We start from the raw sequence: 24,029 nt of genomic DNA on the forward strand, positions 1-24,029 counted from the left end.
AAAGGTAATAGAAATGGGGATACTGTATGAGGGAGAATATATTAACAGATATGTATGTATGTGGAAACTGAGAAAAATATAGACTCCCTACAGAAGGAAAAGAACATTGTCTTTAGCTTTGTGTATTACCAGGAAATTTGATTGGGGGTTGGAGGTGAAATGGCTGCTGACTTACACAAATTTAGAGATTTGAGAAGGTAGCTGTATTGGCCTGTTGCAGCAAAAAACAACAAATTTCTATTGGCATTGCAAAGACAAATATTTTTATTTTTATTTTGGCTTAGGGTTTCTGACAATCCATCCAACTTCATACTCAGAAAGCTTAGGTCAAGTAAAACTTATTAAAGTGTCACAAAACTCTTTACAGATTTAAAATTGGTCAGTGAGAGCTATATTGGGAGCTGTAGTTCCAAACATTAAGGGGTTCCTGCTATAATTCTAAAACTTTATATTCCAACACACCAGAGGGTTGGCTAGGTGAAGCCTCCATCTTGAAAAGTACCACTAAATACCATTTGGAGAGGTAAAGTGTGCAAATAGTGTTGCCTTCATCCTCTCCTTGTGAGCTCCATAGAAGCTTCAGATTAATCACTGTGGGAAACAAGATTGCTGGACTAGATTATTGCTTCAGCAGAGATGTAATTAGCATTAGCAGAAGTAGGAATATTTAGTATCCTAATTACTATTCATCCACTCAGTAGAAGGCATCCATCCCCCTCAACCTGGTCCAGCAAATCCTTCAGTTTTCTAGAACTGACTTAGGACAACAATGGGGGTTTCAGTGAGGGAGGGAAACATCCTTTGTAACTAGACAGTGGATGCCATCCATTGGTAGAGGAAGTACTGTAGTTAGAGTCCAGCCATTGGTTAGGTAGATATCTTTATACACATTTTGTTGAAAAAAACTGAATAATATAAAACAGCAGAAAAGAGAGAGCCAACATGGTATAGTGTTTTGAGCATTGGACTTCAATTCTGGAGACTAGAATTTGAATCACCAGTTGGCCACGAAAACCCATCATGTGACCTTGAGCAAGTCATACTCTCTTAGCCTCAAAGGAAGGCAAAGACAAATGCCCTCTGAACAAATTGTGCCTAGAAAACGATGTGACAGTTACAGTAGCATAAATCCAGGTTATTCTAATTTTGATTGTTGTGAAGGCTAGAATTCTTTACCAAAAGCATAATGACCAAACTACCCCCAACTCAACTTTTAATTAACACAGACCCCACTCAGCACAGCCACAGCACAGCCATTGAAGAACTGGGGGGAAATAAGCAGAGATTTATTCAGTTATTTTCCTTGATACATTGCAACAGGCATCAACAAGGATCTCACGGCGCTCCTTATGAGGTCTCTATAGATGACTTCTTGCAACATATCCAGATAAAGAAAAAAAATGGCTAGATGCACCTCTGCTGCCCTCCTGCTCTGATGAAATGGAAATGGTAGTGTTGGGGTAGGGTTGTATCACTTAAAAGGTGGATTTATAGATAGTACTGGGAAACATAAAATCATATACTTGGAAGAAACTGCAAGGGCCATATAGTCCAACCCTCTGCCATGCAGGAATAAACTACTAAAACACTCTTGAGAGATGGCTACCCAGCCTGTGTTTAAAAACCATCCACCAGGCAGTTTATTCTGCCATGAAACATTTCTTACAGTCAAATGTGGCTATAGCTATATACCAGACATATATTCCACAATGTAATATCTCAGCCTTAATGTTTTGGACATTAATGTTTGAGACATCTCATCCAAAAAGAAGTAATACTTTCATCCATCCTTTTGAGTTTTCTTACTTTGTACTCTTTCTAAAAAAGTTCCTCCTAGCAGGGAGCCAAAATCTTGGTAAATTGGTTATCCTTTATTAAGGTAGGGTTGAAATCCTCTTGGTTTAATGGTCCATTTTCAATTGCTCTAGGTCCTTGAGAGCTGCACCATACTGCAGCTGCCACTGTGAGCAACCAAAATCATAAGCCATTAGTCCCAAATGCTTTCACAGGTTGTTTAGAGCTGTTCTTGTTGTTTCAGGGTATAGGTATCTGATCTAATATTTTAAAATGGAATCTGACCATAAGAAGGGCCATTTATCAAAAATGTGCGTGCATTTGGCTGAGTTAGTATAAAGTGGACCCAGAGGCTGATAAGGCTCCAAAGACATCAGAGGTTTGATGCAAAATCTAGCAAACACATACTCTACAGCTGCAGTAAAAGGAGACTGGTTTAAAGAAACATAGCATCACAATGTGTGTTTTAGCTAAAAGAAGTTTGGGGTTCTGGAGAGCTTGGGGTTTTGAGGTGGTCCAAGGACTACAATGGACCTTCAAAGGGTTGCATTTGGTCTATGAGCTGCATGATTGCAATCTGTGATTTAAAGCATCTCGAGGCTGAAAAAGCTGTGTAGAATATGCTTGGCTAGATGGTTCCATTACCCAAGGCAGTTTATTTTATTCAATATAGTAAGTGAGTACTCTCTAGGGCTCCATTAAGTGTTTACTAGTTTCTATTCTTGTTGCAGAAGTTGCCTTTTTGACATTCAAAAAGTAGGTAACCCCTGTGAAAACTGTGTGTGTGTATGTTTAAGGTAGTTTGTGGAGCCTAGCTTTAATGCTGTGAAGTTTCCAGACACACAGACTCCACTCAAAAGAATTGCTTAGTCCTTCCTTGCAAGCCTGGGGGGGGGGGGGGGAGCCTGCATGTACAGAGGAAAGGCTGTGCAGCCCCCAGTGAAAGGGGGCAAACTGGAAGAAGCTGATCAGCTCTTCAAAGAGGATCTGTATCGTCCCTAGCTGAAGCTCCAAGCTTACAACTTTGCAAGAGCTGTGCAATCCTTCATCATATCAAAAGGATCCTATAAGAGAATATGCTCAACTGAGCATAGTGAGAATTTAGCGAGTCTCCGTTTAAGTAGCTAGAGATGTCAAAATCTTTCAGTTCTCTTGCTCTTCCTAGACTCTCACTGCCAGTCTCATTCCATTCCACTTCTGTACAGAATTGCAATTTTTTTACTTCTTGCTAAGATATTTGTGCATATTTTTGTGCAGGTTTTCCAAATTAATGCATTTTTCTAATGTTCCTTGGGTGCATTTTGTGTGCCTTTTGAAATATGTATGCAAATATTGTGTACATATTACATATCTATCTATGCCCACATTGTCCCCTCCAAAACAGAATGCAAATCAGAGTAATATACACATTTCTGAGATAAAATATCCTTCCTCTTTTTCATCATCAGTTTTGGGAGGTAGGAGATGGCTATCTCCATAGGGAAATGTGAACCCAACAATTTCTTTTAAGCTCTTAATGTATTTTTATTAGCCCTAGCCCTATGCCACATGCTAGCCACAGAAACTGTTTTGGTCCAATCTCAAGTCACAGGGTTTTGGTGGGGATTGAGAACTATAGGAGCTGAGCCAAGAAAATTTCACTTTAGGGTCGCCATAAGTTGGAAATGACTTGAAAGCATACAGCAACAAATGCATAAGTAGTGAAAGAAAGAAATCTTAAGCTGGATAAAGGATGGTGGGAGTGAGATGAAAAAAAATCATAGGCAGGAAAGTGGCAGAAATTACAGCAGACATTAAAACAGTCTCAAGAGAAATATTCTATGAAACATGTAGGAAGGGCAGGGGAGTGTGGGAGGAGCAATAAACTAACAACTTTGTCCTGTCAAATACTGTTGCTTCTTGCCAGGATGGCAAAATGTGGAGATGAGTTTTCTCCTTTCTTTATTAGAAGCCGTGGATGAAACAAGAAAAGGAGGAAATCACATTGGAAATTAATTCTGTCTAACCTTGTCAATTGAAACAGACATACTGGCAGGTTTCTATTTGTTGTAAGACAGCTGGCAGACCATAGAAGGAACACCCCCAGTGTTCAGCTTTCCACTGTCACTGAATTGTCCAGCTTGTTTTGATTAAGGGGCGTATCACACCCATTACTTACTGTATTTCATTATAATGTTGTGATCCAGTCCACATGCTCTGAATGGATAAGACACGCTTGAGGGTATTCCAAATTCAGGCAGTTCTCTCCCCCTGCCATGTACTGTTACTATATCTTTCTGCTATACGTTCGTTTAACTGGAAATGGTTTTAGACTAGACTGCAGTTTTAATAATATTTTGGGGGGGGAGGGGGGTTGATGTCATCAGGTGTGCTCACTCTCCAAAAATATAGTGCTGAAAAGATTATTCCCCTCCACGGGTTCCAGATCTCTTGCATCCTTCCCTAGTAGCTTTAGTGGCTTTGATAAATAAGAGATTGTTAATCCATCATGAGTCAGGGGAATATTATTAGTGTCCTCACGTGACATATGGTGACTAGTATGTGACTAGAATCACAATGATTTCTAGGCACTGTGGTGTTGTTCCTATTTTTGTCTAGAAGCTATTTAATTCTCATGAAGAAATATGATGAACAGGTTAGTAAACTAAATTTTCTGAGTTCAAAATTAACTCACTGGGGGGGGGGGGGGACCAACTGCATCTAAACACCCACATCATAAGAGTTTGTGGTTGATGTCATTGTATGCTCAGTCTAGGAAGTCCAGCCAATGCAACAGAACTGCTTTGAAGAGCATAAATATAAATGAGATCTAGTCAAAAAAATTAAAGATCCAGTCACAGTGGGTGTGCAACTAATTCCCACCACTAATGATTTGGCAAAGCAAGATAAATAACACTTATAAATACCTAACAAGTGATAATTACTTTCTGGTGTGAGCTGGTCATGCCTACCAAGCTCAGGCAGGTATGATAGCAACAAATCTGCAAATTGATTCAAGTTTAGTAGTATCATGAAACTTTCTGTCTATGTATGGCAGCTTTCAAGTCTTGAAATGCTCTCATATAACTCCTGGTTGACAGACCAGACTGCTATATATATATAAAATCCTTAGTATTTATTCATTATTTGCTAGTAAGTTTCATATCCCTTCTTTCCACCACTCAACACTGTAAACAATGTACAAAAATAAGGATATCACTTTAAAAATGCATTAAAACCAAATCAGTAAGTCGTTTACTTTCCACTGAATGATATAATTTTCTACTTAATATGGGAACAGTTTTATCTCCAGAGATGATTGTGACATTTAGGAAAATCAATAAGTGTTATCAAAATTTTGGAATACTTTTGAAGGATCACATACTTGAATATTTAGGAAAATATAAATGAGAGCTTCTTGTCTTTCCTGGAAGTATTTAAGCAAAGGTAGGGCAGGTATCTTTCAGGAACATTGCTGCCACATCTTGCATTGTAGTACCTTCACTGAACTGAGGGTTGGACAAGATGGCCCCCAAGGCCCCTTCCAGTGCTAGAATTGTAAGTTTCCATGATTCCAGCCTGCTCTCTGTACAAGATGTTACTGTTCTATATTCAAGAACCTTTATCTTAATAAATGGAGAGAAAACTCCCCCTGTCCCAACTAAAAAAGGAACACATCAAGGTTGCCTCTTGTCCCCCCTTCTCTTTTTAGTTGTGATTGAGATTTTAATTAGGAAGATAAAATTGAATAATGATTTGAAAGGTGTAAAAATAAACACACACACACACATATATAAAAGAACCTTTTGACAGAATAAAGCATTCAAATATAGACTCTCCCAGCATGTGGCTTTTAGAAAGAATAGTCCAAGACTCACACAATAAAGCACATTTACATTGTCATAATAAACACAAAGCCTCGGGACACTGAGTTTTCAACACGGTTACTTGCTTGCCTTAGAGCCAGCATGATGTAGAGGTGTGATTGTTGGACTAGGACTCCAGGAGTCCTGGCTTTGAATCCCCACTCCACCATGGAAACCACTTGGGTGACCTTTATCAAGTCAAACTCTCTCAGTCTCAAAGGAAATCAATAAAAAATCCTCTGAGAAAATTTGCCATGAAAATAGGGTCACCATAAGTGATAATAACTTGAAGGCAAACAACAACACCCTTTCCAACCTGAGTCCTTCCAGAGCAGCTTCCCCTAACCTGGTTCCCTTCAAAATTGTTAGGTTGGAATTCTCAGAATCACCCAACTGGTTGGCTAAAAGACTCTGGACATTGACATCCAACGCATCTAGAGGGTCACAGGTTGGGTGAGACTAGTTTAGAAGTTTGGATTGTGCCACCATCAGGATTATGTGGATAAATTGTTTATTCTTTTTAACAAACCTTTTCCAATCTCACCTTCAGGTTCATAAGCTAAGGACCATGAAAAGGAATAATGAACACATCACTATGAAAGAAACTTGCAATTCTGAAAGTAATAAAGATAAAGGAAATTAGTGTCTATGAGAAACTAATAGCCTTTCCTATTAAAATCCACCCATATAACATCTTAGTCTGTAATAGAAGAAAGTCTAAAGTGATGAGTTTTCTGCTGCTGTTAATTAACATCCTATCCCATTAGATTTGCTTCACTGTTAAGTTTCATTTTGTGGTTGGTTATTATGCTTCTGTGTATTAATAATCACTCAGGAAGCTCAAAATGTAATGGTTATTAGTGACCCAGAAGTTATTCTATAGACGCTTTCTATCCAATAACAGTTGAGATTACAGACTGTAGTGAAATGGGAGGAGAAGACCGAACTTTACGCATTCATACATCTCTAAAAAGTATAAAGCCACACAGAACCTTGTAGTCATTTTGCAAGCTTATATTCATAAACCAAAGGAATAAGCTCCCTCTTTTGAGCACTGTTGTTGGAATTATGTATTTAATTTCAAAATGCTATTTCCCCCCCCCCCACCTCAAAACAAATCTCTGTTATCACCTACTCAAAAAAGATGAAAACCTGTTGAACCTTTTTAGTTTTACTCTTCACTTTGACTTGCTGACCAACGGCTGGCTAATTATTTTTAATAGCAAAATATTCCAGGGACCTGTGCAGACCGGCTTTTTGCAGCTCCTTTTTGCACCATGGAAAGGCCAGATCAGGGCCTCAGCATGTGGTTGCCACGGCCCCGATCTGGCGAAGAGAGAGGCAGCTGCAGGCCACTCCTTCAAGTGCGGTCTGCACAACCCCCAAGTTTCTTTTCATACAAGACAGAATTTCAAAATATTATTTTGGGCTACAGCTTCCAGAATATCCCTCTCCCCAAACATTATTGACATGGTTGAGAGATTTAGGGAGCTTAGTCCAAGTCTAGTTTTTCCAGGCTCAGCTGCAGACCCACTCAACTTGCAGAAAACTAACTTGTTTGCCCTTCTCTTTTGTAAATGACAGGCAGCAAACTGAGAGCACCTTACTAAACAAAGCAAAAAAAAAAAAATGAAATTAACCCACCCCCAAACAAAAGTAAAGTGCTCCCTGCAGTGAATCAGAGAACCCAGCTAGTTATACACCAGGCAATTCCTGTTGTGTTTTCACTGCAGTTGTAAGGACTTATGTACCAGGAGAATTGAGTTCAAAGTACAGATTGATAACCACTGCAATTTAGTCTCCAGATACTTTTGTCTCAGAAGCCTGGCTCTTCTAAACCTTAGAACAATCAAATGGAAAGAATACCTCAGGCTCTTGGATCAATACAAACCAACAGCCCATAAGATCTCTTGGCAAAGACCAGACCTACTGAGGTTAAACATCTTCTTTTGCGGTGATCAAAACAAAGCAGGTTTTCATTGTTTCTTGTTGCTGACCTTTCTTTTAAAAAGGAACTTTCCCAATCCTTTCTTTTCACTCACTTCCTATTATCTTTGTAGCTAAAATCACGTCCAGGGATGTGAAAAATCTGTCAGACTCATCCTTTCTCAGAATCAGATCTGAATTCTCATTTTAAAATAATAGAAATATACGATGACACACAAGTGTCATCTAGTTCAACCCCCTGCCATGTTCTATACTGGGATGCAAGAATTGCCCTCCATCTTCCCTCACGGAAACATAAACAATTTTTTAAATAATGTACACAGTTTGGTATGCCCTCTTTGCAACAGATTACAGCGTGTACGCATTTCCAATGTACACATTTTTAATTGTGAAGATTTTTTTTTAAGTTATGCATAGATTCAGAAATGTACTAGTTTGCAAGGCAGGATGCACTCCATTCTGTTGCCATTCTTAGGAGTGTGAAATGGGTATGTCTATAGGACAGGAGTGGGGAAAATGAGGCTCCAGACACCATTGTGTGTCCTCCCCAAGAACCTCTGACCTCACAAAATCCCTGGGTCCCCACTTTTAATTCAAGTAAAGTTTTTATTCAAGTTTTAATTCAAGTTAAAAAAAATACTGAAAAGAGCCTGAAATTTTATAAAAGTGACACAGTCCCACTGCTGTCACACAGACCACCCCAGGCTAAGTTCTCCCCAAGTCATCACTGGTATTTCCACGGGAACATGAACACAATGTAACATACTGTAGAATCAAGACATAGAAGTTTGCACTGTAGAGCCAGCTTTTATAGACTTAGATGAGGTAGACTCTAGTGTACTACGCTTGTACTTTGCTTGTACTTTTGCCCCAATTAAAATGTGAGCAGAAGTTATTTCACAAACTGATCTCCTCCCCCCCTCATTCAGTCCCTTCCTCCTAGAAACCCCTTTCCAAAAATTCATCAAGGTACCTCACGACTTTTCTCGTATTGGTATTGTATCTGTTGCCAGGGGCTGAAGTGAATCCATTTTCAGATTTAACACTGCTACCTGGAGCACTTTTGAGAAAGTGGACATACAACTAAGTGTGAATTCACAGTATTCATGGCAACAGATCCACCAGCTGCCTTGGACTCTTCTTATTTTCCTAGTAATATGGTGGCACAGCTGCCCCTCAGGAAATCAGAGGTGAGAGAACAGGAAAGTATGCAGCTATTCCAACAGCCTAACCAGTTCTTAAGATTATTTTTTAAAATGTCTTGGAATGTTGCCTTGTTATGCTGAAAAGCAAAATATTTTTAAGCTTGAGCAATGCCTGGTTTTGTGTATTTAAGGACAGACCTTATTTCTTACATCCTTGCTTTGACACTGATCCCTCTAATGACCTCAATCAAGCTGCCACCCTTTCCACGCTTCAGTGGAACAGAGATTCTTGTATGTCTCACCAAAATGCATCACAGCTTAAATATTTAGCACCTCCAGAGTGCTTTGAAGATGAAAAGTTACAGCTGTGCTAAGGGTTATTTACTAAAAAAACAAAAAAACACCCATGTATACTTGCTCCTCTTCTTCCTGCTACATATGCTGTCAGTAAAAGACTACAGGTCCCTCAGGCAGGAACTCTTGACTAGAGGAGGGCAAACAAATGCTGGTTATTTGTTTATTATTTGTGTGAGTATGGGGAGCAGCTTGTGGGAAAATATTATGTGAAGATTCATGAATGGTTTATTTCATCACCCCAGTCCTATCACATGTCAATGGCATGTCAGTGGCAAAAATCCCCACAGAAGTGTGACGCTGGGGAGTTGCACATGATAGGGAGGGAACTCTGCAAATATGTATCGGTTACCAATAGAGGCATTAAGTCTCAACCACATAAAAAAATACTTTCGGGGGAGGGGGATGTATTATCTCAGAAATGTGTGAGAAACAGATATCAGCAATGAATTTAATATTACAGTACTTACTACTCATTTAGTATGGGTTTTACAGAATAACAGACTGCTCCGTTGCATACTACTGTCTTGGGTTGGCAAGTATAGCCCTGATTAATCCTCTTGTCATCTCACTTTTTTCAACTGCATTTAAACTGCCTTTCTCTTTTCTCCTTCCAGCTTTGCTTTTTTCTGCCCCTTACTTCAGCTTTTGAAAACTGGGTTCTAGGTTTTCTCAGTGCGGAGTCTAGACTACATACATCCCAAACCCCGAGTCTGGTGTTAAAAGACCAGATGACATCCAGCCATTCAGCACCAAACCTGGCGTATACTCTTCTTAATGCAGATTTAAAAATCTCCCTGTTTGCTTCAGTTCTTCCTAGATAATCTGGAGCCCTCTGTTCCAATGCTGAATGGCTGTTTAAAATGCATCCCATTGTTCTGCCTGATCCCGAGAGTTACTCGCTCTGGGGTCAGAACGAGGCATCCAGCCATTTTACCAATGCTGGGCACCCCATTCTGAGAGCAAAAGCAAGTGATTTGTTGTCACAAGCAGAACAGCGAGATGTGCATCGCAACAGCTTACCTGACATCGTAACGGAGTGCCTCAGGAAATGGGGAGAGGTCAGGGCAGATCCAGGGCCAGGATACTACAAGTTGTCCCTGCAGTATTCTGGCCCTAGAGACAGGGCCAAAGCATAAAATTAGTTTGCACTGGATTAACTATGCAGTGGGTAAGAGGAGCGCAGGGTATCGAATCTTGCCTTTCCTGTAGACTCAGGCAAAAGTAAACTCCTGCAGCGTTTCTTAACTTGTTTGATCTTCCACATTAATAATTTTTGCCATTTTGATCACTTTCCGATGTTGCCTAGCTACACATATTCCAGTTTTCTTCTGTTAGATGACAGAGAGCATGCAGGTGCAGTGGAACTTGGTTGCAAAAACATAAATCCCACAATTGCAAAAGGAGTGATTCACAAGTAAGCATACCTAGGATCACTGCTATGAAAGAAGCCCTGTGCATATTGACCCATAAATTAGTCCCAGCCTTCCCCTGAACATCTTAGGGTTCTGGCAGGTTTCTGTGAGAAGATACAGTCTTTCAAATAGTCAACCTAAACCATAAAGGGCTTTATCGATCATGACCAGCAATTTGAATTGTGCCCAGCAGTAAACCGGTAACCAGAGAAGCTGTTTTAATAAGGGAGTTATATACTACGTATAGGTGGCCCCAGTTGGCATTCTGGCCATAGCATTCTAGACCTCTGCAGTTTCCAAAGTTAGCCCCACATAGACTGTGTTATAGTAGTACAAATAGGATATAATCCTGGCACCATAGCCAGATCTGACATCCCAAGGATGGGCTCAGTCAGTGCACTAGTTTTAACTGTATAAATGCACACAGTGTGGCAAAATATCAGATGCCCTTCTATTCACACAGTCATCCAAGCCTCAGAATGTTTTTTCTCAGTTCTCTTTAATTTGAATTTCTTTCAAAATAAGCTCTAACTGAACTAAGGCTATTGAAGATTTTGTAGGAAGCTTAAAGCAGATACATAGATAAGAGTGCCTTTTCCTAGCACCAGCAGCATCTCAGAGCTAACCTACTTATGAGGGCATGCACATTTCTGAGTACATTTGTGCTTCTTAGCATACTTTTACAATGGAGCCAGTGATTTAAGAACTTTTGTGATTTGTCTCCCTGACCAGCTTCAGCGTAGAAAATAGCACTGGTGAATTATAAGAGAAGCTGTCTCATAAAGAAAGGAAAGTGGAATATGCATGGGCCAAATAGAAAAGTCTCCTCTCTCTCCATCATCTTGGTGGAGAGTCTGGATGAGACAGTGCCCAAACCCCAAATGTGGTACAAATAATCTGGGTGATGTCCAGCCCATTACAGGTATATCCCTCTTAAAATGTATTTTAAAAATTTCCCTGGTTCCTGTGGACCTTGTTTGAAACATTTCCTTTTGTGTCACTTGCTGTGGCAGCAGCAACAGGACAAGATACTTTGGTGACAGCCAAGAGTATCCTAGCCCTGGAGTTGCCACAACCCCCCGCCATTGCTCTCTGATGTGATGCCAGAGTGGCTGTTTGCATGCATATCCCACTGTGCTACCTGGTGTGGCAGTTGCAGCAGCAAGTCACTTCTTCTCAAGCCAGAACAAGAGTATTTTCACCCAGGTGCTGTCCCAAGTTCGCTTCATTCCCTCAGGCCCTCTGTTGCAATGTCAGGCAGCTGTTTGCATGGATATTCCACTCAACTATATGGTGTGGCAGCTGCGGCAGCAAGTCACTCACTCTGAGGTCAGAACAAGTTGCATATCTTCACCCCAGAACTGTTCCAACCTCCCTTCATTACCTCTGGCCCTCTGTTCCAAAGCCTCATGGGTATCCTGCTGTGCTACCTAGTTGGCAGTTGCACCAGCAAGTCACTTAATCTGAGGTCAGAACATGGCAAGTATCTTAGCCACGGAGCTGCCCCAACCTCCCCTCAGGCCCTCTCTTCTGATGCCAGGCAGCTATTCTTATGGGTAGCCTGCTGTGCTACCTGGTGTGGTGGCTATGGCAGCAAGTCACTTGCTCTGAGGTAGCCTTGGAGATGCTCAGTCCTCGTCCCATTACCTGCTTAGCCCATGACCCATTGTTCTGACCTCAGAACAAATGACTTGTTGCCGCAGCTGCCACACCAATAGCACAACAGGATACATGTACGAACAACCACCTGCCATCAGAACAAAGGGCCTGAGGTAACAGGTGGGGATTGGGGCAGCACTGGGTCTAGGATACTTGCCTCTTTCTGACCTCAGAGTGAGTGATTTGCTGCTGCAGCAGCCACACCAGCTAGCACAGCAGGATGCACATGCGAACAATTGTCTTTCATCAAACCATGAGGTTAAAGGACTGAGATAATAAGGGGAGGTTAGGGCAGTTCGGGAACCAGAATACTCTCAGCTGCCCCCCAAAGTATCCTGGCCAGTACAGACAGAACCCTAGCCATGCAAAGTACTTGATTATCTCTTCTGGGATATACAACAGAAAAACATTTCAGACTTGAGGATATTTTTTGAACAGGCCTGAAAAAACAGTATCCAGAGTTTGGGAAACATATTCTTCTCTTCTTGTTCATATTAATGGTGGGGATGGCAATATGAGAAAGAAGTAGCACAATGGCCTGAATCCTATTAGTCCCATCTAGAAGAGACTATTAATCAGCTGTTGAATGTTGAGTTGACACATAGATAAATCCCATTGTCACTGGGACTAACAATAGGATTTACACCAGTAAGTGCCTCTGTGACCAGATCTTTCCATCTAGGTAGAAAATGGAAGGACACTATGCATAGAGACCAGGGAAGTTCTTTTGACAACTGAGGCAGAAAAGCCAAGAAGTACCTGGGATTGTAACATAAATAACTGAAATAACTAAAAATGTGCTGCCTCACTGTGCCAAACATTAGGGCCAGCTTTAATAAAGGAAAAGCAGTATAGCCTCTGGTAATGTATCAGTGAAGGAACTGAAAAGAAAGGTGTCTGTTGGGCGAAGCACATGGCCAGGAAAAAGTGGCCTCTGGCCATTCCAGCCACAATCAGGCTGCAGCAACCACATGACCTGCTCCCAAAGCAGGCCGCCACCTGTGGTTCCAAACCACGCTGCCCAGGAGCCAGATTAAAGCAGCTCCTTTTTAATCCAGTCCTTTGGACCAGAGGGCAGTGTCGGAGCAGTTTCCAGCCACTTTGGGAGCATGTAAACAACTAAGAAATAGAAATAGTAAAAGAATTCTCATACCTGGGATTAAATACAGTGGTACCTCGGGATACGAATTACCCAGGTTACGAAATTTTCAGGATACGAAAAAAATTAATTTAAAAAAACTGTTTCGGGTTAAGAAAGTTTTTTCGGGTTACGAAAAAACTTTTGGTGCTTTTCGGCGCGATTTCGCACCAAAAAGCGGCTTTTCCCCATTAGCGCCTATGGGGATTCGGCTTGCGGAAGCCTTTCGGGTTACGAAATTGACAGCGGAACGAATTAATTTCGTAACCCGAGGCACCACTGTATTGATAGAAATGGAGACTACAGCCTAGAAATCAGAAGATGATTAAGAATGGGAAGGACAGCTATGAAAGAACTAGAGAAGATCCTAAAATGCAAGGATATACAACTGAACACAAAAGTTAGAACAGTACAAGCTATTGTATGTATGTGAGAGATGGACAGTTAAGAAAGTCATTTGAGCTGTCGTGCTGGAGAAGAGTGCTAAGGATTGCATAGACAGCCAAAAAGACAAATAAATAGGTCCCAGAGCACATTAAGCTAGAAATCTCCCCAGAAGCCAACATGACAAAACTCAGGTTGTCGTACTTGGGACACATCAGGAGAAGGCATGAATCACTGGAAAAAACAGTAATGCTGAGAAAGGTAAAGGAAAGTATAAAAGGAGGAAGACCACATGCAAGATGGATGGAATCTATTAAAGAAATAATGGCCCGTTACAAACGGGCGTAAAGTACATCCTGGGGACGTACTAGGGTCAGGCAAAGTGCGTGCCTTACGCACGCACCTAACCCTAGTACGTCCCCAAGATGTACAAAATGGCGGCGCCCGTTCCACACAGGGGCTGCCATTATGACGTCATGAACACGCTGCCTCCAAATGAGCTCCTTCCGCGGTTTGCGTCACTGGCGCAGCCCTTAGATGGCTGCACCAGAGACGCAAAGGAGAAAGGGGCCGAGAGGCTCCTTTCTCCTCCTCCCCGCCACCATCGGGTGTCCTTGGGGCATGAAGCCCCAAGGACACCCCTTTCCAGGCCGCGGGGAAGCGGCCTTTTGCCGCTTCCCCGCGGCCTGGAAAGCGGCGGATCGGGGCCTCGGAGGCTGCTGTTGTAGCAGCTGAGGCCCCGATCCGGCGGGGAAAGGCGCGCCTACAGGCCGCCCCAAACGGGCGGTCTGTAACGCGCCAATGGGTATGAGTTTGCAGGAATTGAGTAGAGCAGTGGCGGATAGAAGATCTTGGAGATGTTGCATCAGCAGGGTCGCCATGGGTCGAGATTGACTCAAGGGCAGTTAACAACAAAAAAAATCATGCAAATGCCATGCCCTCAAAGTGTCCAGAAGCTGCTTCATTTATTCCATGTGTTTTGGGCCTGAGCAAGAGTATGGTAACACATTTGAAATGTGCATGAAAATGGATGGGTGTAGGGTGGAGTAGGCAGAGAAAGCTACTAACTAAAAGAGAACTCAGAGCATGCCAAGTCCCTGTGATTCCCCTTTCCATCTAATTTTTAAACACTCTCTAAAAAAAATATCAGCATCCATTCACTCAGTGAAAATCAATACTTCCTTCAGAATAAAGCAATTAGGGAAAACAGAAAGATTTAACAGGTTGTTGAGTTGAAGCAGTGTTTTATTTGCAGATATAATGCAAGGTAACCAAGTAAATAGGACATCATCAGAATACATGACATGAAATGTTTAGAAAATGGATGAAAGGTTATCACTTGGTGTGCAAATTTGTAGCATCTCAATATTTTATTTCAGAGAACACACCGTCATATGGAGGGCTTGAACAGTTGTTTGCTGTTTACTGATAACTGCAAGCTCCTTGATGGCTTGGTGTAGATATGTTTCTTTTCTGGTGTCACACGCAGGACAGCATAGTGCAAAAGCTATGGGTCAGGAATGGCAGCACCATGTTGTATTGTCTGAAGACCAAAACAGTTCAAGATTTACTGTGAGACTGATCAGTAATGGTGGATGGCAAGCAAGAGTATTCTGATAGAGTGCTAGCACTGTGGATCTTGAATAAAATGAATTCTAATTGGCTGAAATGTCTGAATAAGCCAGGTGGGAAAGATTATGAGTTGTAAAACAATTCTGCTAGAACACAAATTAACTATTTGGAAGTTAAGGCATGGCATGGTTGCCCATTTGTGAAATTTCTGGAGACTGAAATAGACCAGAGGCTAAGGAGCCTGGTAGAAAATAGCACTCGGGGACTTTATTTTTCAGAGTTTTGATAAAAGCAGCTCACTGTGCTATGTGAAGTTGAGTATTCCTAGTTTTCTGAATTCTACACACACAAACCTGAATTTATGAAAAGTCATCTCAATAATTACTCAGCTGGGTTTTGTCCAATCAACAAAGCATACTGATCATACTGTCCCTGAAGCTAACCCAGCCAGGCTTCTTTGTCCTGGTTGACCCTCTTCCAAATGTAACCACCACCCCCTTGCAAAGGGGGCAGTAGAGATTTCCAGTGCACACCTCCAGTAGAGGCAGAGGTCATTCTTGCCATGTGTGGTCTCCTAATGGCCAGGATGGCTTTACACTTTTTGCTCTTCCATGGAGGTGGGGCACTTTCTTATCCTTCCCCAATTCCCTCCTCAAGTCTCATCCAGCCTGGGACACTTTTTTCAGTAAGACAGCCAAGATTATGTTGGTGGATTTATTGATTCTCTTTCTCTATTTTTTAATTGTGGATTTTTCATCCATGCTTTTGACAATAGCCCTTGCTTTCTCAGAGTGGTCTGAAAGTACAACTAGTCATGCTCTGAAAGATACCCAGTAAACTGAGCTTTTCAATATCTTTGTTGTATTTGTAATGATATTGCTCTCCATTGGCTTCTAATATTGGCAAAGCCCAATGGCTTATTAAGATCTTGCTGATTAACAGCACCTCTTAATAATATGCAGAAGATCCAACCCTGCAGTCCTTATCATATAACATCTGTATATGAATTTGCAGCCCAAAATCTTTATGTATTAACAGTTGTATTCTGTTTCTGATTGGCAAACTGATCATTAGTTGACCAAGACTAATTTGTGATTCAATATTTTACAGATGCTCTTGGGAGATTTATTACTTTGTGGTGTATCACTTTTAAAAAAAAAATAAAAAAACAACTTTCTCTTCCATGCAATAATAAAAGCTTCTCCTGCATTTGAGGGATAGAGAGCATTCATCCATGCTCTTAAGACTGCAGTCCTGTGCATGTTTACTTGGGAGTAATTTTGCTGTGAATGCCCTATTCAGTAATACGTTGGAAAAGCTCATACGTTTATAATTCCTATAGGACTGTCCATCCAGTAGAGTGTTGTTGCTTATTGGTTAAGAGTTGATAACTCAGTCAACAAGGACTGTATGGTTGGTTCAGATGGCCCTGATCCAGTGTTATAAAGAGCTGCCAATTGATTTTCTAGTGTTGCCTCCAGTTTCCATTCTGTTTGCCCGTATTCTCTCTTCTGTAGCTTGCACAGTGCTCTCTGGAATGTGCTTTGCCCCTACTGAACAGTTGTGGAATGATATACCAGCAACCACCCTTTTCCTTGAATCACCCCCTTTGCTAACCTACCTCACTCTCCCTTTCCCCCTTCCACTCCTAGCTTGCTGTTGTTTCTTCTACTTTCCCTAAATGCAACTTACTTTAAGCATGCATTATTATTATTAACATCCTACAGTAAAATGAAGCTATTTTATAACCCATTTGTCAATCTCAGCCAATTTCTTATATATTTTCCTATGTCTATTTATGACGTACATCCAGACTGCACGTTCCCCCATATTTATTTACTTTTTCTGTTACAAAATAGAGACAATTAGCTTTGTTTTTTTAAATTAAAAAAGCAAATGTAAAAGGGAGGGTGGTTTTTAGTGGCCTTTTCCCCTGCCAAATATTCTGATTTTTTATTTAAAAAAAAAAGAGACTTAAAACCATTGGGGGGAAAAAAGAAAGAATTTGAAATGATAAAAGTGTCCCTAGACTGCTTTGTCTGTTCCTTTTTGGTGTGTGCATCTGGTTTGTTCATCTTTGAAAGTGTGTGGATTTTTTTTCCTTTACAAGTAATTTTTTTTTAAAAAAAATTAAAACTCAAACAATCGTTCTCTTCTCCCTTCTTGCTGGGAATAAAGTGCTTTTTTCTTTTCTTTTCTTTTCTTTTCTTTTTTTAAGTATGCCTATTTTGATGTCTTTTCTTTTCAAATGTTGGATTTCTATCTTAGATTTGGTTTGTTCCAACTTAACTACATAAACATTATTAATTGTTTTCTGAATTTTTCCCTTCTACCTCCCTCCCCCCTTTTTATAAGGGACTACCTCAACTGCAGAATCCTACAGCCTTACATTTTTTAAAACAAATGCACTCCTTTTTATAATTGTCACATCCAAGATGGAGGCAAGGATTGTGAAAGCACTAAGACAAAAAGCAAAACAAAACAAACCCTGTTACTTTTGAACAATTGTGGCTGCATACACTCAAACCCCAATCTGACTTGATACTCAAATATTAAACACACTTTATAAGAAAGATTACAATAAGGAGATGAAGCTGAGCAGAGCTGCAGTTGAAGTTACTCTAGTTCCTATGCATAAATTCTAGTTTCCTTGTTTTCATTTTTATCTGATTATTATTATTATTATTATTATTATTATTAGTTTATATATTTTACTGGTTTTTAAGTAGGGGAAAAGTTTGAACTGTTCTTATTCTTTGAGAACTTTAATGGAACTGTAATTCTAATTACTATTATATTTCTTAGTAATTTTTTTGTAATTTGCATGTTGAAGAAGTTGCAGCTTAGGGTTTGTGAGATTGTCAATGTTAGAGTTCTGTTCTTTCTTTTTGTTGATGGGCATGAATATGCTCATTTGTTTTTGTATATTGCCCATCCCTTCCTTACAGCCAGAAGCTCTAATGCTGCTAGATCACTCCGTTCCGCACTTACATGGACATGGCAACTGACTTACACATTCACTCCCATCATCTTCATCTGTGTAGTACACTCATAGACCGTACACCCCCACTCCATCCACCCAAGGCATCTTTTCTTCCCATAACTCCCCCCCTCACTCTCCCACCCACCCTTTCTTTAGCATCGTTTAAAATTTTATGTGCAGTCATCCATTCCTTAAAACACACACACTCCAAATTCTAGGGAAAAAGAAAAGAAAATGTATTTTGAAAAAACTAGAGAGCTATAGCCAAACAATTTTTTTAAAAAAGAAAGAAAGAAAAGGCAAACGAGTTGGTTCTCAGACACCATTTAATGGTGTGATCTGCAGAACACTGCTATTGCGTAAGTCCTCTTGATGTTGGGATTGCATGCGAGCAGTGGTTTGGGTATTACACCACTGATCTGTAGAAAATTCGATAACAGTAGGGTGCATCTTTTTATTTTTTAAAAAAATCTAGAAATCATAACATGAGAATTTGTTTTTTAAAAAGGAAAATTCTGAATTTGCAAGAACAACAGAAAAACACAGTAGTAAAAAAAAGTTCCAATTTGTTATAGTGCAGGGTTATGATTTTTTTTCTTTTCATGTTATGTGGTGTGGATGTATGTGTTGTTGCCTCCCTGTATCACCCTTTGTCGTAAATAATTATTATATTTTAAAAAACTGAAAATACTACACATTTTGATAAAAAAAAAGTTTTTTAAAAAAGAAAAAAGAAACAAAACTACAACAGCAAAATAATAAAAGGCAAACGTTTCTCGAATGTGGCAATTCTGCTTGTCCAAGAGCATTCTTACACAACTTTCTTTTATAAATTTTTCTTTCATGCCAAAAAACATGCGGGCAATTTGTTGATGTAAGTTGACAATATGAAATCGACATGGTATGATGCTTTCTTCTGACTATGTTTATATGTGTATTTAGGGGTTTTTTTAAGGACCTGTGTTTTGGTTTCTTTTTGTGTATGATTTATATTTTCCGTTATCTTAGGTTTTATCTTTTAGTTTTTTTTATTAATGTGAATGAATTGCTATTGTTGCTTTTAGTTCTGAGCTTTTAACCTTTGCTGTATATTTATTATTTTTCAGTGTACAGTTGCTTTTCTTTCTGTAGACGTATTCTTTGATTTAATTTTTGCAAGATTATTGTTTTAATATTGGCTTTTGTGATATTCTTTTGTTATGTATTCCTGATAATTATATGCTTTTCTGGGGGAGGGCTAACAGAACCAATAGTAATTTTCCATTTATGAGCCACCATTCTCAAGCAGACTTCTTCCTTTTCCATTTAGATTTTTTCTTGTAGGATACCCAGGGTAAGCCATATACAAAAGAACAAAAGAAATTGCTCTGATATTTGTTTTTCGTGATGCAAAGTCCACTTGCGGTATTTCTACAAATGAATTTACCACATTTTCCAAATGTTAAAGTTTAACATTCCCACCTCTATTTTGGTCAAGAAGATACTCTCAAGTGTACTATTCTAGCATCATATTCTACATCCAACTCTCTGAAAGTATAAGACAGTTGAACAGATGTGTTGAAAATCAAACCATGGTATCATCCACCAGGGTACTATGTTTAAGTTCTTTTGGTTCAATTTCCTATGTTAGCAAGTTTCTTATTTCCTGAGTATATTTTGTAAAGGAAAAGGAAGGACTTCCATCTGTCTAAACAGATGGGACTTTTGAAGGGTCACAACATACACCTGAAGTCAGGTACAGTCAAGAAAACTGGCCAGAAAAACTGCTGCTAATTGATTAGAAAAAGTAATTCACATGGGTTAGTTAGTTGTAATTGCTGCATATAAAGTAATTTTTAAAAAACAGTATTAACACCTAGTGAAAACCGTATTTGGCAAAAAAAGAGAAGAGATCCAAGATGACAACATCTTCCATGAGGACCTCATATTGGTAAAGCCAGGTAGTTCTGCAAGATTAATATAGATGGGTTGACAGGATACTGAAGTATAGCTCTCACCCCCACCGCCACCCCCCACCCCCCGCAGCCTATAAATCAAGATACAATTAAAACTTGGCCTCTGTCTCCTTCACCAATATGCAAGGCACAATTTGAATAAAATGAACATATCAGAATACAGTGCAGATAGGATCATGTTTCACAAACTTCAAAAAGCAACGTTCACTCAAATCAAGCTCTAAGCACTCTCAGGAATCTGAGATACAGCTACATTATCCTCCATTTCTAGCCTAAGAGCCTTCTAGGCACATTTAACACTTGTGAGTATAGCAATCCAGTAAATATCTTTTCCTTATGTTTCCTAACTTATTTAGATTGTAAGCCTGATATCAGGGAACTGTCAAATCAACAATTTGTAAAATAATAATAATAATAATAATAATAATAATAATAATAATAATAATTTATTTATATCCCGCCCCTTGAGGTCAATCGGGGAGGATAACAGCAATAAAATACAATGCATTGTACATCAAAATTCCCTGCCCCTCCCCCTCCCACTCTGGGAGCCTTTTTTAAATACTATTTATATTCCTGTATAGGTTGACCTTGTGTATAAGTCAAGGGTAGGTTCTGGGACAAAAATTCTGGATTTTTATATGAACCATGGATAAGTCGAGGATAAAACATAAGGGCACATATTTACGGATGTAAAGGATGTCCTGCCCCCTCCGGAAGCAGCTGGGCTAGGAAGAGGCTTGGAGAGCGAATGATTGTGCTCCCTGCCATCTTATTACCTTATTGACTTGTGTATGTCAACCCAGGTTTTTTGGTTCAATTTTGTAGCATAATTTTTTTGACTTATACACAAGTATATATGGTACTCTACATAGATTGATGATCTATCTATGATGATCTGATGATCTATCTATCTATGCCCACATGATCACAGAGTTGTCTTTGACAACACTGGCTTTTCGGGTTAGTTACGGAGATGAGCACTGCCCCCCTACAGTCAGACACGTCTTGACAACCTTGTCAAAGGGGAATACATTTACCTTTACCAATAGATAGATAGATAGATAGATAGATAGATAGACAGACAGACACTGCACACTTTCCTCCCACTCACCTCCCTTTTCAATGTGACAGTCCCATCTCCAATGGCCATTTTGGTGTTGAGGAACCTTGAGGGGTCCCTGAGGATGATATTATTGTTGTACATCCAGCAAAAGGAAAACAACTGGGTGTGTCTCTGCTTCCCCTCTCATTCACTATCAACATGAAAATAGCCACCGTTGGGAATGGGTATGTCACACTGAAAAGGTCTGTTTGGGAGAACATTAGTCACTATGTGGTTGGAACAAAATTCCAACATCTACAGTCACTTACAATGGTTTAATCTGATCTTCTGCCATCAAACCCCACTAGCAAGATGCCAGCCTAGAGTTTATCTGAATATGCACTGGGTAGAAAGCAATGGAGAACATTCACAGTTTCATAGTATATTCAGACGTGCATCCATTTAATGGATATCTGAAAATCTTAAAAGCAAAGGTACCTAAGACTATGGAGTGAGAAAATGAAGAGCTCTGTGGAAATAAAAAAAAAAACAGATTTACCCATTTGTAGGCTACAGACATACAAGCCTCACTGATACCAATTGTTATGTTTGTACTGGTCACAGAATTTAGGTGATAAACAAGTTTGGCCTATCAACTGATTGAATGCCTAATATCCTTTATTCCTATTATCAATACTTCCAACAGTTCTCTCCAGAGGCCTGTTGGGAATGACATTTTTCATTCAAAATATTTGAAAAGAGTGTGCTCTTGTACAGTCCAAGGGAGAGGGGTGCAAATATTTTCCTGAAAAGTAGTCAAGGAATTTAACACTTTTCAAACAGTAAAGGAAGTTTTCCACAATGGAAGAGGTCCTTCATTGTGGTATTATCTGCCAATTTCAATCAAATGAACTAGGAGAAAAGTAAAATGCTTTACATTAGCCTCAGATTTCAACCAGCAGCTAAATGTGACTTTAATATTTTTTCATCTTTGCCCACAATGAATTGGCAAGGATACAAATGTCAGGGGAGATTTTAAAACTGTACATTCCTCTCCTTCCCCCTGTTATTTATTTATTTATACATACATAATACATACAAATAAGGAGTGTGTAAATACCAACTTATAATCTTTTTTTTTTAAAAAAAAGGAACATTTGAAGGTGTTTTTTTTCCAAAGCAGAATATCTTTCCTCTTAAAAGTACACTTGAGTTGCAGTGTGAAGAAACAAATGTGAAATGCAAATGAGAGCCTTTAGATACTGAAATTCAAACACCTGACAATGGAGATACACCGTGCCAGTCTTTCCAGCTGATATTTAACAGCCTTTCTGCCACATCTGGAAGAGGCAGAAGGATTGTTGCATTTCTCTCTTTATAGTCATCATGAGACTTTGAACGAGAACCTTTCAATAATTTTTCTTTTTTTGATTTTGGCCCTACATCTCTTTCATGACTGGCAAACCACTGAAATTATCTTTGTCATAAAAATGAGGAATGGAAAGGGTTTTAGCTTCTTTTCTTCACTCTATTCCCCCCCAAAAAACTTTGGTTACTTATGGCCCCATACATTCATGTTTTTCTCACAAACATCTGCACAGTTCAGAGAGGTTCTTATTAAATTTTCAACACTCCATCTTTTCCAGTGTCAGAAAGACCCTTACTAGAGAGCAGCCCCAGAGGTATGAATTATATATCTATAAATACACTCATAAAGCAAAATGCAGGGCAGGCTTCAAGGCTAAAGTAGACCTTTTATGTCCCTAGTGATATTGCTAATTTAAAGGAAAGCACAACCCTATCAAACAAGTCTATGTCCCAGATTTTAAAATGCCAACTTAAAGGAATATGGAGTGCTTATTCTAAAAAAAGAAAGAAATTGTACAGCTGATCTTGGATATTTGTCAGTTCTAGACTACCATTTTTCACCAGGCAGACCTCAATCCTCTCAGAATGGATTGCTTATTATATCTGTTGCATTTTTTTATCTGACCAAATAGAAGCTGATCTGGCATCACTAATGCAACAGAAGAAGTCATTTTAACTGCTCCTTTCTATTTCATCCTAAAGCATTCTGTTGTCAGCACAAATCATTTCAATAAATGTGTGACCTTCTGCTGGAAGTACAAAGCAGGTAGGGAGAGGGAAGAGGTTAAATTTAAGGTTCTGGTAAGAACTACACTTATCTCTTATGTTTTCTTTGGATCTAGAGGATCTTAAAATATATGTTGAATCCTCAACATATACTAATTGGAGCCCTGAAGTGTTTGGGGGGGGGGGGGTAGAAGGGGGAAACAGCCCCCTTGAGTTCAAGCAAGAGACTATTAAACAGATACAGTAGTCCTTCTATATCCACAGATTCTTTATCCACATATTCAACCATCCACAGCTTGAAAATATTAATATATAAGCAAACCTTGATTTTGTCATTTTTTATAAGGGACTCTTTTTAACTATGCCATTTTATTTAATGCTCTGGTCCTTTGGTTGGGAGCAAAAAGGACCCAGAATAATCGAGTGCACACAGGCTGCTTGGGAGCAGATCATGTGGTTGGTGGGGTCCCAACCTGCTTGTAGCTGGAGCAGACTCGGGCCGCTCTTTTCTGCCCATCTGCTCCAGCCCAGAGTTGTTGAACCAATGGAAAAGGTTAGCTCAGACTAAATTGTCCAAGTGATTTGCAATGACACCTACTCATTAAACTCAGTGGCCACTCTGGCTGGGGAAATTGGGGAGCTTTAGTCTTAAAAGTAACACTTCCGTGCTCCTCTGACAGAGGTCATATAGGGAGCATG

At 39.7% G+C, this 24,029-nt stretch overlaps 1 protein-coding gene across 23 annotated transcripts in view; it reads left to right on the plus strand.

The window, feature by feature from the left end:
* The window catches only part of NRXN3 (neurexin 3), a 1,638,958-nt gene that overhangs the window by 1,609,969 nt on the left and 4,960 nt on the right, over positions 1–24,029 (plus strand). For 2 of the 23 annotated variants that reach the window (XR_016281009.1, XR_016281010.1), the window contains exon 24: positions 18,202–19,110. The exons of the other annotated variants lie outside the window; for them this stretch is intronic. The gene's annotated coding sequence lies outside the window, so the exon portion shown is untranslated. The remainder of the gene's footprint in view (positions 1–18,201; positions 19,111–24,029) is intronic. 23 annotated transcript variants of the gene reach the window in all.

The sequence above is a fragment of the Sceloporus occidentalis genome, unplaced genomic scaffold (assembly GCF_023333645.1).
Source record: "Sceloporus occidentalis isolate IW3139 unplaced genomic scaffold, rSceOcc1.0.p SCAF_4, whole genome shotgun sequence".
Classification (NCBI taxonomy): domain Eukaryota; kingdom Metazoa; phylum Chordata; class Lepidosauria; order Squamata; family Phrynosomatidae; genus Sceloporus; species Sceloporus occidentalis.